This window comes from Mobula birostris, chromosome 21 (assembly GCF_030028105.1).
Source record: "Mobula birostris isolate sMobBir1 chromosome 21, sMobBir1.hap1, whole genome shotgun sequence".
Lineage (NCBI taxonomy): Eukaryota > Metazoa > Chordata > Chondrichthyes > Myliobatiformes > Myliobatidae > Mobula > Mobula birostris.
In genome coordinates, this window is record NC_092390.1 from 33,700,096 (window position 1) to 33,715,280 (window position 15,185).

Genomic DNA, 15,185 nt, shown 5'->3' on the forward strand with positions numbered 1-15,185 from the left:
TCAAGACTGGAAAGGAAGGGGGAAGGATCCAGAGTAAGAGGGTGATGGGAAGGGAAGGAGTACGAGCTGGCAGGTGATGGGTGAAGCCGGGTGAGAGAGGAGGTGGGAGGGTGGTGGAGGCCGGCTTGTACTCCTTCCCTTGCTCCCTCCACTGCCTTCTTATTCTGGCTTTTTTCCCCCTTCCTTTCCAGTCCCGATGAACAGTCTTGGCCTAAAATGCTGTATGTTTAATCCTCTCCATAGATACAGCCCAACTTCCTCCAGCATTTTGTGTGGGTTACTCTGGATTTCTAGCATCTCCAGAACCTCTTTTGGGCAGAAGTCTGTGTTGTCCATAACAGTGCATAAACTGTGATGCTTAGCAATTTAACAGGAGTTCGTCTGAAGCCTCATCCTAGATTCATTGCAAGGACGTAGTCAAAATATGACCATCTCAATGGCAATCAGTTGTCAATTAATGCTTCATATTTAAAAAATTCTGTTTCTCTTCATGGCAATTACTTGGCTACTTCGCTTGAGCACAGGACAGGTTATCTCAACCAAGTCTGAAATTACCTACTTCTGCCAGTTGTAAGTGTACTATTACTGACACACTTCCTTCAAAACGTTCAAATATGATTTTTGTTGGTTTTGCAATCAATACCCAAAATATAAGGTGTATACCTTATAATATTGTACCAATATTATATAATACCAATATTGTATTATTAATGCATTTTTTCTGAGGTTGTTCACATTCAATTGGAGGACTCATTATCATTTTGCTACAGGAATGCAAGGCAAAGTATTTTACTATTTTACTGTCTCTCACCATCAGCTTCTGGAGATTGCTGAGCTCCTGATCACCAAGAATGGCAAGAGATGTAGCAGGAAAACATGAACTGACCAGAAGATCATAAGTGCTTCGGAGACAGAGGTAGGTTTAGGCCATGTGCTCCATTGAGAATGCTTCACTGTTAAGTAAGATCATAGCTGATTTGATCTTTGCCTCAAATTCCTGTTCCTATCTGTTCCACGTTGCCTCATCTCCAATAGCTCAAATATCCATCTTTCTTCGCCTGATTCAGTGACTCAGCTTCTGCAGCTTCCTGAGGATTCACAACCTTCTGTGAGAAGAAATTCCTCAGTTCCATCTTAAGTGGACAACCCCTTGTTCTGCAATGATGCCTCCTAATGTTAGATTCCCCAACCAAGGGAAGTACCCTCTCAGAAACTGAAACTATTTTGTAAAAATCCTGAATAATTACCTTATTCAGTGAAATTAGCTTTCATTTCTCTAAACTCCAAACAATCAGGTATAGTATTATTAGAGTTTTATGGTATTGTATATCCTTGTAGATTCCTGTGACCTTTTCACAACTTACCTTCTTGGATACCAGCAAATATGATGATGACTCCTCTTAGTCTTTTCAGATAACTCATTCTTGTAGATTGTAGCAAAAAAAAAACATATTGCGGAAAGAATTCAAAGGGTCAGGCAGCCTCGATGGAGGCAGAGGGATAGTAGATGTCTTAGGTCAGGATCCTTCATCAAGATTGAGAGGGAGGATTGTCAGTATAAAGATGTAAGATGGAAGGGTGAAGCAGGAGATGATAAGCTGTAGATGGAACCAGATGAAGCGGGAGTTGAATGGACAGGGGGTGTGGGAGGGTGGAGACAGAGACAGAGGCTGGATGGCCATAAATGGACACTACAAGGGCCGCAGATTTTGGAATCTGGTAGGGAGGAAAGGTAATGTGGAAACAGGTAAGGGAGTGATGGTGGGCAGATGGAGGGGGGATAGAAGACAGATTAGGCTTTATGTGTGGTGATAGGCAGAAGGAAGGTGGTGGGGAAGGGGAAAAGAAACAAGCAGGGCCTGGTGCGGGTTAAAAGGGGGGGGGAGCAACTGATGTAAATAGTTGTCATCCATGTGTCATTCCACTAGTTACATCTTGCTATCTGTGAGAACTCACTTATCGTGACTCTGTCTTCTGTCAACTGGCCAAATGTCTCTCTATGCTGAATGTCACTCCCAATGCTATGACCTCTTAACTTGTGTCATACCCTTTCATGTGGTATCCACTGATTCTCTTTTGTCAATGAATGTCATAAAGAAAAATATCAAACACAGTTTCTATTTCATGAAACCTTTTTAACTTGGCTGGTTGCATCATGGCCTTGTATGGAAACACCAAAGCCCAAGAACGGAAGAGTCTATAAAAAGTGGTGGACACAGCCCAGTCAATGACAAGCAAACCCCTCCCCACCACTGAGCACATCGACAAGGACTGCTGCCACAAGAAAGCAGCCTCCACTATTGCCACCATCCAGGCCATACTCTCTTCTCGCTGCTGCCATTGGGACGGAGATACAGGCACCTCAGGTCCTACACCACCAGCTTCAGGGACAGCTGTTACCTTTTACATCTAGGTTCCTACACCAGCATGGATAACTTCACCCACCTCAGTTCTGAACTGAATCTACAACTTATGGACTCAATTTCAAAGATTCTACAATTTATGTTCTGAGTAGGTATGTATGTATGTATGCATGTATTCATTTATTTATCTGTCTATGTATTTATTTATCTCTCTATCTATTAACTATTTTTATAATTGTACAGATTAGCTTCTTTTGCACATTGTTTGTCAGTCTTTGTGTGTAGTTTTTCATTGATTCTATTATATTTCTCTGTTCCGTTAAGTGAATGTCTGCAAGAAAATGAATCTCCAGGCAGTATATGGTGACATACTGCATATGTACTTTGACAACAAATCTACTTTGAACATTGAACTTGTTTAATTATACTATGCTTTTCAAAATCATCTGCTCTTCATTCATCATGAATTCCAGCCTTTCTCAATTACAGATGATGTGTAATTTCCTGATTTCTATCTTCCTCCTTCTTTGAGTATGAATATACTTCATTTGCAGTTTTCCAGCCAGCTGGGATCTTTCCAAAATCTAGAGTTTTGGAAGATCACAAGCACTGCTGCTACTATATTTGCAGCCCCTTACTTTATGACACAAGGATCACAGATTTCATACTCTTTAGTCCCATTGATTTGACTGTTAACTTTTCTTTTATGATAGCACTTTTCTTAAAGTTACTCCCCCTTTTCCCTCTTGATTTTCTACTGTTACTAGGATGCCCCATAGAAAGGCTTCCCTGCATTTGTGTTGCATTCCTCATGTAATAAAGGGATTCCCCCAATCATTCTCTAAAGAATCAATATGTATTTTAGCATTTACTCATTGCCCTTTCACAGATTTGTAGAAGTCCTTGCTGTCTGCTTTATTTGTATTGTTTGTTTGCTCCATTTACTCCTGTTTGCCTGTTCACTTTGCTTCTCTGTTTTTTAGGCATCCTTTTATGGTTTCTGCTTTTTTTTTGCAGTTTTATGATCTCACGTTCATTTTCATAACATAATCTTCCTGAATGGACTGAACTGCAGCTGGCAGTTCTGCAGAAACACTTCGGCTAAAGGCATTGTACAGGCCTGTACATTGCAGGCTTCCACACTCATGCCCTGCGCTCTGGATGTCAGGAATCTGGAGTCCGATTCTGGTGCATCTGTCTTCTCGCTGCCGGAACATGGAGCTCAGCCAAACTTAGCTAATGGGCTTTGCTGGCCAGTGGCTGGTGTATGTCACATAATTCCTTTCGTTTGAATGGTGTAACAAATTTGGACTAATGAAGTAAGTACAGGTAAGTATAAAATATAAAAGAAAATGTTGGAAATACTCATTGGATCAGGCTGAATCTGTGGGAAGAGAACCAGAGATGACTTTTCAGTCCTAAGGCCTTCCCTTCAGTCTCTTCCCTCATGAACTCAAGCTGCAAGAATCTTGCTACGGTATGGGCCTTGGTTCCTCCAAAGAGGCTGTAGCAGCAAAATTGATTCAAAATCAAAACAAAACAATTCCTGCCAGGCTACGACCTCAGACTGAGTTGTTTTACCTGCTCACAGGATTGCTCCAAAGAGTCAAATTCCCTATTCCGATCCTTTATTAGCAATTAGTAAACATACAATTAAGCATTATTAAGTGTTATTTCAGCAGTCAGCGAAGATATGACCTCCGCTGGCCCAAGCTACAAACTGTCACAAAATAAGCATGAATACATAACTTATCCCCTTCACTTTTACCATGCCCCCACTAATGTGACTACATAGAGATAGACATATAGATACTTTATTGGTCCCAAAGGAAATGTCAGTGTCACAGTAGCATTACAAGTGCACAGATATAAATATTAGGGAGAAGTAGAAAGAATAAAAAATAACTTACCTCAAACAGTCCAACAGGAGGGGGCCATCACTTCCCTGGCTATAGGTTGACTCATAATAGAGCCTAACGGCCAACGGTACGAATGATCTCATATAGGGCTCTTTGGAGCAGTGCATTTGTCTTAGTCTACTACTAAATGTGCTCCTCTGTTCAGCAAGTTGGTATGCAGAGGGTGAGAAATATTGTCCAGAATTACCAGGATTTTTCATAGGGTTCTTTGTTCTACCACAGCCTCCAGTGTGTCCAGCTTGACTCCTATAACAGAGCCAGCCTTTCTAATCAGTTTATTGAACCTGCTGGCAACACCCATGTTGATGTCATTGCCCCAGCACACCACTCACATAGAAGATTGTACTGGTGACAATAGACTGGTAGAACACGTGAAGGAGAGGCCTGCATACTCCAAAGGACCTCAGTCTCCTCAGGAAGTAGAGGTGACTCTGGCCCTTCTTGTACATAGTCTCTGTGTTGGTGCTCCACTCAAGTCTGTCATCCAGGTGCACCCCCAAGTACATGTAGGTCCTCACCACATCCACATCCTCGCCACCAATAGTAACAGGGAGCAGTGCAGGCTTAGTCTTCCTAAAGCCCATCACCACCTCCTTTGTCTTGTTGAGTTTGCCCCATTTGACAAAGTCCTCCAACAGGGCCCTGTATTCATCCTCCTGTTCTCCCTTTATACACTGAATTATTGCTGAGTCATCAGAGAATTTTTGCGGAGGACATGACTCAGTGTTGTATCTGAAGTCAGAGGTATACAGGGTAAACAGGAAGGGAGCCAATACAGTCCCCTGAGGGGCCCCAGTGCTGATTATAGCCATGTCTGACACACAGCTCTGAAGCTGCACATACTGTGGTCTGCCAGTCAGGTAGTCCATTATCCAGGATACAATGGAAGTGCCAATCTGCATTGAACGGAGCTTTTCACCCAGCAATGAGATACTGGAGGCACTTGAGAAATCAAGAGAACATGATCCTCACAGTGCTGTCCTGCTTATCCAGATGGGAGTAGGCTCTGTTCAGCAGGTAGATGACAGCATCATCAACTCCAATATGCTCCTGGTAGGCAAACTGCAGGGGGTTGAGGGCTGATCTGACCAGGGGTCAGAGGTGAGCCAGGACCAGCCTCTCTAGGGTCTTCATGATGTGTGAGGTCAGGGCCACTGGAGGGTAGTTATTCAAGACATTTAGTCGGCCCTTATTAGCTATTGGGAACATACATGATGATTTTCAGTTGGGATCTTTTCCAGGCTGAGACTCAGATTGAAAATGCGCCAGAGAACTCCACATAACCGCTCAGCACACTCCTTCAGGACCCTGGTGTTCACACCATCCGGTCCCAATGCTTTGCCGTGTCGACGTCTCCCCAGAGCCCTTCTCCCCTGCTCAGTAGTGAGGGGGAGTTGATGGAAGGTGGGGCTGGGGGACGTGAAGATCAGGACGATAGCAGTTGCTATGTGGAGGTGTGGATGGTCGGTTCAGGGCAAGAAAGGGATGTAGACAGTGGTAGTCCGTATTGTTCATCCACGTGTTGAATTGGAGGCAGGAGAAGGGAGAAGGGGAGGTATTGGAGTTGAGGGAGCATTGGGTGCCTCTGTTCCTGGACTAGTGTGCTGAGGGGGGTATGAACAGGAGGGCAATTGTCAAACCTATTGAAGAATTGGTTTAACTCAGCCTATTCACGGCTGCATTCTGAAGCTCTACAACTAGGCTGATTGAAGCCAGCAATGTTCTTCATGCCTCTCCACACCTCCCACGTGCCCTACTCTGCCCAAACTTGTTCTCCAGCTCTGTCCTGTATTCCTCTTTAGCCACCTTGATCTTCTCCTTTAGCTCCCTCTGAACATGTTTCAATTCCTCCCTGTCTCCTGATCTAAAGGCTCTCTTTCTGTGTTTGAAAAGAGCCTTTATATCACTGGTGATCCATGGTTTGTTGTTAGGGAAGCAGTGAATAGTCCTTGATGGTATTACAGTGTCCACACAGAAGCTGAAGTCGCCAGTGATGCAATCAGTAAGTCTGTCAATGTCCTCCACATATATTGTTCACGAAGCATATTCCAGTCAGTAACCTCAAAGCAGCCCTTCAAGGCCTTGGTGGTCTCTGGAGACCATTTCTTGTACTATCTTAGTTACCATAACACATATAATAAACACGCAACACAGAATACATGGCTCCTACGTTCTAGCCCCCTAATTATTATACTGTAATAATTATAAATATATGCTATTAAGACATCGGAGACATGAAATCTCAGCATTTACACAAACGTCCTCTTTTGATAAGCAGTCTTTCTTGGATTGTGCTCTGCCTGCCAAACCAGGTTGTCCCTCTTGACTGCATTCAGGGAAATCTGTTTTGAGTCACTGCTGCCAATGCTCATCCAATGGCAAAACTGAAGTCCCATTAACTGCCAGCTCTAGCCGAGGGGTAGACTCTTCTGCCATCACGGTCTCCTTCAATAGTCCAGTTAACAGTCCAACCTAGCATTGTTCTGATTGCATAGGGTCCATCATTAACACTGTGAATCACTTGGAACAGCTCACACACCATAGACCCATTCATCCCTATCAACAGCTCAATTTCTGAATCAATTTCCAGCTAATAAACATGCTTCAGGTGAGACCATTCCTCTCTGACGAGGAATGTTCCCTTTGTGGACAGGCATATGTTCCTGTGTATAGATGTTAGGCAGTTCACAATAACCTTCACTATCCAAGCCAACCACTTCCGATTCTGAAAAAATACATAGCTACTCACAACGTTCTCTTGGCCTATTGTGTATCTGAGAATGCATGTTTCTTTTCCTGTCAATTTTAGCTTGCTCGTGAGGCTCTCTGTGCAGAACATTGCTGTACTCCTTTGATCTATCAAAGCATAAGTAACCACTGTCTTGTTACTCTTCGTAGACTTCACCTGAACTGGAATTACAGGAATTTTACAATCATGATCACCAGCCCCCATAAGACCATTAGGTACCAGGGTAGTACTCGCTTCATTTATGGCTTGTTCCAAATCTGCATCAGCTCTGGGCTCAGTTTCACTTTCTGCAGTAGCCATGGTAGCGACAGAGCAGCTTTCTTTAGTATGAGAACTAATTCGTGACCCAGTTTAGTTCATACTCTTACTTACTGTTGGCAATGTAGCTTTGCGTACTTTCCCACACACTGGGTGTGTAATAATCTTTACTTGCCTTTCAGTAAAGTGAAAGGCATCAGCAAAATTAACCTTACAGCTGCACAGCCCAAGCACCGACGATCTCCATTCCTTTCTAAGTTCAGTGGGAAATTTATCTGGGATAATTGATATATTAGCAGGCATGTTCAACTTATGCATGCTCTGCACATCTTCCATAGCATTGAAAAAGTGTTTAAGAAAAAGACTGTTGTCTTGAAGGGCTTTCACATCTTCTGATTGAACATGCCATCAAGAAAGGGCCTTTTCCATGTAGGCCGCAGTGATTATATGCTCATCACCAATATGTTCCTGTAGTAAAGCTTAGGCCTTTAGATATCCTTGCTCCGGTCTGGCCAGCTGGCAACTTTTGACAATGAAAGAATGCATTTATCATAAACACATTTTTGGTTCCTTAAAGATAGTCATAGTGGGGAGGTAGTGAGGATAAGCTCTCACTACCCATTATTTGCTTCCAATGGTGTGCATCTCAAATAGCCTCTGACAACCAAGACCAGCTTCTGGCCTTCACATGTGCTTATTAGGAATTGTTTCTACTGACAGAAGAAGAGGCAAAGGCGAGTTACTGGAGCCTTAAAGCCGGTCGCTTTGGGCAGATGAGGCTCGTCAGCCATGGTTGGCAGCTCATCTAGGAGAAGTAAAACTCTGATCTCAAACCTCTGGGGCCTTGCAGCTATACCTACTCGTGGGGAAGACTTCAGATGTAAACCCTGAGGAAAAGAAATTCAGAGCCTTGGTCCCCAAGGCAGTCCAAAGTTGAGCTCAATGCTGACTGGCAATGGGTGTGACACCGCTGGTGCCAAACTGTATTAGTCTCTGTCATTCCTTTGGACTCATCAGCTGTGTGGAGAGGGGTAGCCTGCTGCTTGCTCTCTATATCATACTTTCCTGGCTTGCATACCAGCTTGCGTATCACATGGAGAGCTAGGACACCATATCCATGGTCGACCCTGACCAACAGAGGGCCAAGTCATTTTTGAAAATAAATTTGTTGAAAATACATTTATCCAGTAATTTCAGTCTCTGAAGCCGATGAGAGTGTGTCCTCCTGGAGGGTAAATGTATGGAAAGCATCTGGTCCAGATGGTGTACCTGGCGAAGTACTGACGACTGGCTGAAGTGTTTCCGGACACCTTTAACCTCTTGCTTCAGCAGTCTGTGGTATTCACCTGCTTCACCTAGGCTTCAATCATACCGGTGTCTAAGAAGGATGTGGTAACCTGCTTCAAAGACTATATCATCAAATAACTATGTGATGAAATACTTTGAGGTTGGTCTTGAAGCACCTCAACTTGAATCTGCCTCAGCTTAACTCCCGTCGCAACAGAACAACAGGTCACTCAGCCCTGGAATGTGAGGATGCATGCATCAGGATGCTCTTCACTGATGGCAGCTCAGCATTCAACACTATCGTCCTCTCAAGACTAGTTAATAAGCTCCAAAACCTAGACCTCAATACCTGCTTGTCTAACTGAATCCTCAATTTTCAGTTACATAAGGAGGTATCAAGCCCCTTCTTTTTCCCTTTCTCTCATGGTGCACATTCCTCTCCTTTTTCTTCAGTCCTTTACCTTCCCCACCCACTTGGATTCACCCATCACCTTCTCGCTTGTCCTTCCTTCCTCTCCCCCCACCTTTTCATTCTGATGCCTTGCCCCTTCCTTTCCAATCCTAATGAAGGGTCTCAGCCTGAAACGTCGACTGTTTGTTCACTTTCACAGATGCTGCCTGACCTACTGAGTTCCTCTGGCATTTTGTGTGTGTTGCTCTGGACTTCTAGCGTTCCAGAATCTCCTCTGTCCTCAGCTTCCTCACCTGCGGATGCCAGTCAGTTCAGACTGGCCACAACATCCCATCCACAGTCTCCATCAGCACAGGTGCACCACATGTCTGTGTGCTTAGCCCCCTGCTATACTTGCTTTATACCTAAGACTGTGAGACTAAGAGCAGTTCCAATAGCATATTCAAATTTGCTGATGACACTACTGTTGTTGGCAGAATCAGAGGCGGTGATGGATTGTATATTGGATGGAGACTGAAAATATCATTGAGTAGTGCCACACAATAATTTCATTCAAGGTCAGCAAAACCAAAGGGCTGAATATTGACTACAGGAGGAGGAAACTAGAGGTCCATCAGCCAGTCCTTATCAGAAGATTAGAAGTGGAAAACATGAATAACTTTAGATTCCTTGGCATTATCATATCAGAGGATCCATCCTGGGAGCACGTAAGTGCCATTACGCAGAAGGCACGGCAGCACCTCTACTTTCTTAGAAGTTTGCACATATTTGGCATGTCATCTAAAACTTTGACAAACTTCTATAGATGCACAGTGGAGAGAGTATCCTGACTGGTTGTATCATGGCCTGATATGGAAACCCCAATGCCCATGAACAGAAATGCCTACAAAAGTGGTGGATACAACCCAGGCTACCACAGGCCTTCTCGTCATTGAGCACATCTACAAGGGGTGCTGCCATAAGAAAGCACCTCCATCATCAATGACCCCCTTCATCCAGGCCATGTTCTCGCTGCTGCCATCGGGAAGGAGGTAGAGGTAAAACCTTAGGTCCCACGCCACAAGGTTCAGGAACAACTATTACCCATCAACTATCAGGCTCCTGAACCAGCATGAATAACTTCACTCACCTCAATGCTGAACTGATTCCACAACCTATGGACTCACTATCAAGATGGTGTGAAATGGTGATTCCTTTGCTTGCATCTTCGGAAACAGCCTTGTTTCTATTTTTAATATCTCTTTTTTTTCCTTTCCAGGGTGTCTGGGGTTCCTTTGAAGACCCCGAGTTGGAATTACACTTTGACTTCGGTTCTTCGCGGGAAAGGGACCCGCTCTCAGGGCCTCTCAACTGGCTGCTTTTTGATATCCCAAGGACGCGGCCTGGAAGACGAGCGCGCCTTCAGATTTCATAGCTCCGGGGGAGTGCTGATCCTAGGCTGGTGCTCCTGACTGAAGCGTCGCAGGAGAACACAGAACATTGGGATCAGCTTGTTAGATGCTGGAGGTTGTGTGTCCGGAGAGCTGCGCCTTTTTGGTGCCGACTCTCTGGGCGCAGAGCTCAGGAAAAGTGACGCAACAGACTTTTAATATCATAAGTCAGCAAGTTGCTTGTTATATCACCCTTCTCGCTGTGAAACGGGACACTCCTCTGTTTTCGTGGATGTCTGAGAAGAAAATTCAGGATGTATATTGTATACATTTCTCTGATATTAAATGTACCTATTGAAACCTATGGAAATACTCTACAATTCATGTTTAGTAGTTATTCATTATAATAGTTTTTATTTTTGTATTTGTACATTTTGTCTTCTTTTGCTAAACAGTTGTTTGTCAGTCTTTGCTGTGCGTATTTTTTCATTGATTTTATTGTGTTTCTTTGTTCTACTGTGAATACCTGCAAGAAAATGAGCCTCAATATAATGTTTGATGACATATATATACATTAATAATAAATTTATTTTGAATTTATATTAAGTAAATTTGAGCTGGAGGTCTGTAATTAGTTGTGTTCCGCAAGGATCTGTGCTGGGACCTCTGCTGTTTGTGATGTATATAAATGTAGATGGGTGAGTTAGTAAGTTTGTGGATGCTACCCAAGATTGCTAGAATTGTGGATATTGTAGAAGAGTGGCAAGGAATACAGCACCACATAGATCAGTTGCAGATATGGGCAGATAAATAGCAGATGGAGTTTAACCCAGATAAATGTGAGGTGTTGCACCTTGGTAGGGCAAATGCAAGGAGACAGTACACTGATAAGGGCAAGGCCCTTTACAGTATTGCTGAACAGAGAGATCTTGGGGTCCAAATTCATTGCTCTTGGAACATGGCTACACAGGTCAACTGGAAGGTTAAGAATGCTTGCTTTTATTAGTCAAGACATTGAGTTCAAAAGTCAAGAGGTTATGTTGCAACTTTATAGAACTCTGGTTCGGCTATATTTAGAGTATTGCATATAGTTCTGCTCGTCCCATTATAGAAAGGATGTTGAGGCTATGGAGAGGATGCAGAAGAGTTTTACCAAGATGCTATCTGGTTTAGAGGGCATGTGCTAACACAAGAAGCTGGACAAACTTGGGTTTCGTTCTCTGGAGTGGTGGAGGCTGAGGAGAGATCTGATAAAGGTTTTTTACGATTATCAGAGACATATACAGAGAGACAGGGAGCACCTTTCTTCCAGGGTAGAAATGTCTAATACCAGAGTACACACATTGAAGGTGAGAAGGGGGTAAGTTTGAAGGGGATGTGATGGGTAAGTTTTTTACTGAGTGTGGTGGATGCCTGGAATGTGCTGCCTGGTGTGGTGGTAGAGGCAAATACATTAAAGGCTTTTAAGAGAAGTTTAGATACACACTTGAGTTTGAGGGATATGGAGGGATATGGACTTTGTGTAGGTAGGAGAGAAGTATTTGCTTTTGGTTTTTTAAAAAAATAATTACTTTTTAGCTGGTTCAGGGCAACATTGTGGGCTGAAGGGCCTGTTTCTGTGCTGTACTGTTCTATGTTCTATGTGCTATATTTTATTAGGTAATATATAAAAAAAACTTATTTACTCTTACCTTTCCAATCCAGTTTTATTTCCCGACATCATAATAATTCATTTAATTTTCTACCATAAATTTTCTGAAACATCCTCTCCATTTTTTTTTCCTTCCTGCACATTACTGCATACCCCACAGAGAAATCTTTTGTGACCCTCCTTCCTATCTGCATCAGACTGAAAGGCGGTTCATTTATGATAAAAATAGAACTGTGTTTCCACTTCATGTGTAATTGCCAATCTGTGCCAGCTCATGTGCAAACTAAACTCATTGTGAGAAATGTTTTCTTCTTCCAAAGTTACAAAGAGGGAAATAGAAAATGTTTTTCTGAGCTGAGCAAACAGGGATTTACCAAATAATACATATTTGGTACTTTCACGTAAGGATAACATATATACATTTTTCTTAATATAGCTACAGGTGGCAATTGGATTGACATTACAACCAAAAGTGGACAGTGGTTTTTAAAGCTTATGAAGGAAATATTCTTAATCAGTATTTCACAAACCATCTGCCGTAACCTTTATTTTAGTTTCCAAAAATTACATACAAAAACACACAAGTTAATTTCCTGGCAATAGTCAGGTAAGATAGTAAGCTTCTTAATCAATGTAAATATAAAATAAATCTACTAGCATTTTTAAGGCATGAAGACCCAGTTTAAGTTTTAGATACTTTATTGGAGACTAGTGATAAATTATCAGTCACTAGTGGAAACTCTCTGTGACTGATAATTTATCGAGACGATGTCCCCAGATTTCTGGGCAGGAGGGGGTCCAACATATTGTAATGTTTTCTTAAGCACAAAAGACTATGAAAATTAAATTGTCCTCAATATAATTTGCACTTAATTTTCTTGAATTTTTACATTGATTCTGAATGAAGAAATCAGCACAACTGATCATTATCACTATCTAAGTTTATAGTTGTTGTGGGTCACATCATTTCACAGTGTCTTTTCACTAAACATCTGTGGGGTACATTTGATTCTTGTTTTGGACATAATTAATTTTCTCTCTACATGCAAATATTTGGCTTTCAGGCACCTAATTGATCTTTTCCACATCTGTACTGGCCATCCACATCTCCAATACCCCTCAATCACCTTCCCATTTCCATTTCTTAAAGGGATGGTTTACACCCTCAAAAAGGACAAGCTACACTTGAACCCTAACTGCAGTCAGATTTGCTAGATCTGTTGGGGACAGTTTAAACTAATTTGGCAGGGGGATGGAAGCCGGAATGATAGGGCAGAAGATAGGGCAGTTGTTATTGCAAGTCTGTAGTGAGGTTGTAAGGAAGGTTAGGCAAATGATGGGGCAAAGAAGCAATCTGTGGATTGGGTTGAAGTGTGCCTTTAAACTAAATAGTATGATTACCAGTTCAACAGTTTGGAAAAGTGAGGATAATATAAAAGGGAAGGAGGGTGCAGAAGAGGATATGAAAATCTCCAGAATAACTAATTTTTCAGCTAATAAAACACAAAAATCAGAATCAGAATCAGAATCAGGTTTATTATCAGCGGCATGTGACTTGAAATTTGTTAACTTAGCAGCAGCAGTTCAATGCAATACATAATCTAGAAGAGAAAAAAATAAACAAACAAGTAAATCAATTATAGTATACATACATCGAATAGATTAAAAACAAGCAATAAACCAAAAATACTGTATTTTATTTAGGAATCAAATGGCAGAGGGGAAGAAGCTGTTCCTGAATCACTGAGTGTGTGCCTTCAGGCTTCTGTACCTCCTACCTGATGGTAACAGTGAGGAAAGGGCATGCCCTGAGTGCTGGAGGTCCTTAATAATGAACGCTGCCTTTCTGAGACACCGCTCCCTGAAGATGTCCTGGGTACTTTGTAGGCTAGTACCCAAGATGAAGCTGACTAGATTTACAACCCGCTGCAGTTTCTTTCGGTCCTGTGCAGTAGTCCTCCCTTACCAGACAGTGATGCAGTTTGTCAGAATGCTCTCCATGGTACAGCTATAGAAGTTCTTGAGCGTATTTGTTGACATGCCAAATCTGTTCAAATTCCTAAAAAATTATAGCCGCTGTCTTGTCTTCTTTATAATTAAATCAATATGTTGGGACCAGGTTAGATCCTCACAGATCTTGACATCCAGGAACTTGAAGCTGCTCACTCTCTCCACTTCTGATCCTCCTATGAGGATTGGTATGTGTTCCTTCGTCTTACCCTTCCTGAAGTCCACAATCAGCTCTTTCGTCTTATTGATGTTGAGTGCCAGGTTGTTGCTGCAGCATCACTCCACTAATTGACATATCTCACTCCTGTACGTCTTCTCATCACCACCTGAGATTCTACCAACAATGGTTGTATCATCAGCAAACTTATAAGTGGTATTTGAGCTATGCCTAACCACACAGTCATGTGTATACAGAGAGTAGAGCAGTGGGCTAAGCGCACACCCCTGAGGTGCACCAGTGTTGATCGTTAGTGAGGAGGAAATGTTATCACCAATCCACACAAATTGTGGTCTTCCAGTTAGAAAATTGAGGATCCATCTGCAGAGGGAGTACAGAGGCCCAGTTTCTGCAACTTTTCAATCAGGATTGTGGGAATGATGGTATTAAATGCTGAGCTAGAGTCGATGAACAGCATCCTGACGTAGGTGTTTGTGTTGTCCAAGTGGTCTAAAACCTCACATCCTGACAATTTTATGTCCTGCAAGAAAGTTCTATGTTGATAATGTTGTAAGAGGCATCTTGATATTAAATAGCTGGACCTAAAAAGCTCATTAAGATGAAGAAATGTTTATAGGATTAAATAAGATATTTTCCTTTAGAGGTATAACATCTCCAAAACAGATGGTTGCTGAACGAGAAAGCTTTACCATCTGTGTTAACATCTGCATAATCCCTTTGATATTCTGTGTCCCTGTTTGGAGTTGGCCATAACAAACTTTCAAGCTTTAAAATAGGATATTAATGAATAGAGCAACACACACAAAATGCTGGAGAATGTAACACCTCACATTCTGTCTGCACAGCCTCCAGCCTAATCATATGAACATAAATTTCTCCAACTTCCACTAATTTCCCCCTCCCCTTTACCCTTCTTCACTTCTCTACTCTGCCCCTCCATGCTCCTTCTCTTCTCTTTATCTATCACCTCCCCTTTCTGCCCCTCCTC

General features: G+C 42.4%; 1 long non-coding RNA gene across 2 annotated transcripts in view; it reads left to right on the plus strand.

Annotated features, from left to right (window-relative positions):
- LOC140185711 (uncharacterized) overlaps positions 1-10,730 on the plus strand; it is a 41,169-nt gene extending 30,439 nt beyond the window's left edge. For both annotated transcript variants that reach the window (XR_011882700.1, XR_011882701.1), the window contains 2 exons: positions 818-916; positions 10,247-10,730. This is a non-coding gene — a long non-coding RNA (uncharacterized lncRNA). The remainder of the gene's footprint in view (positions 1-817; positions 917-10,246) is intronic.
- The last annotated feature ends 4,455 nt before the right edge of the window (positions 10,731-15,185 follow it).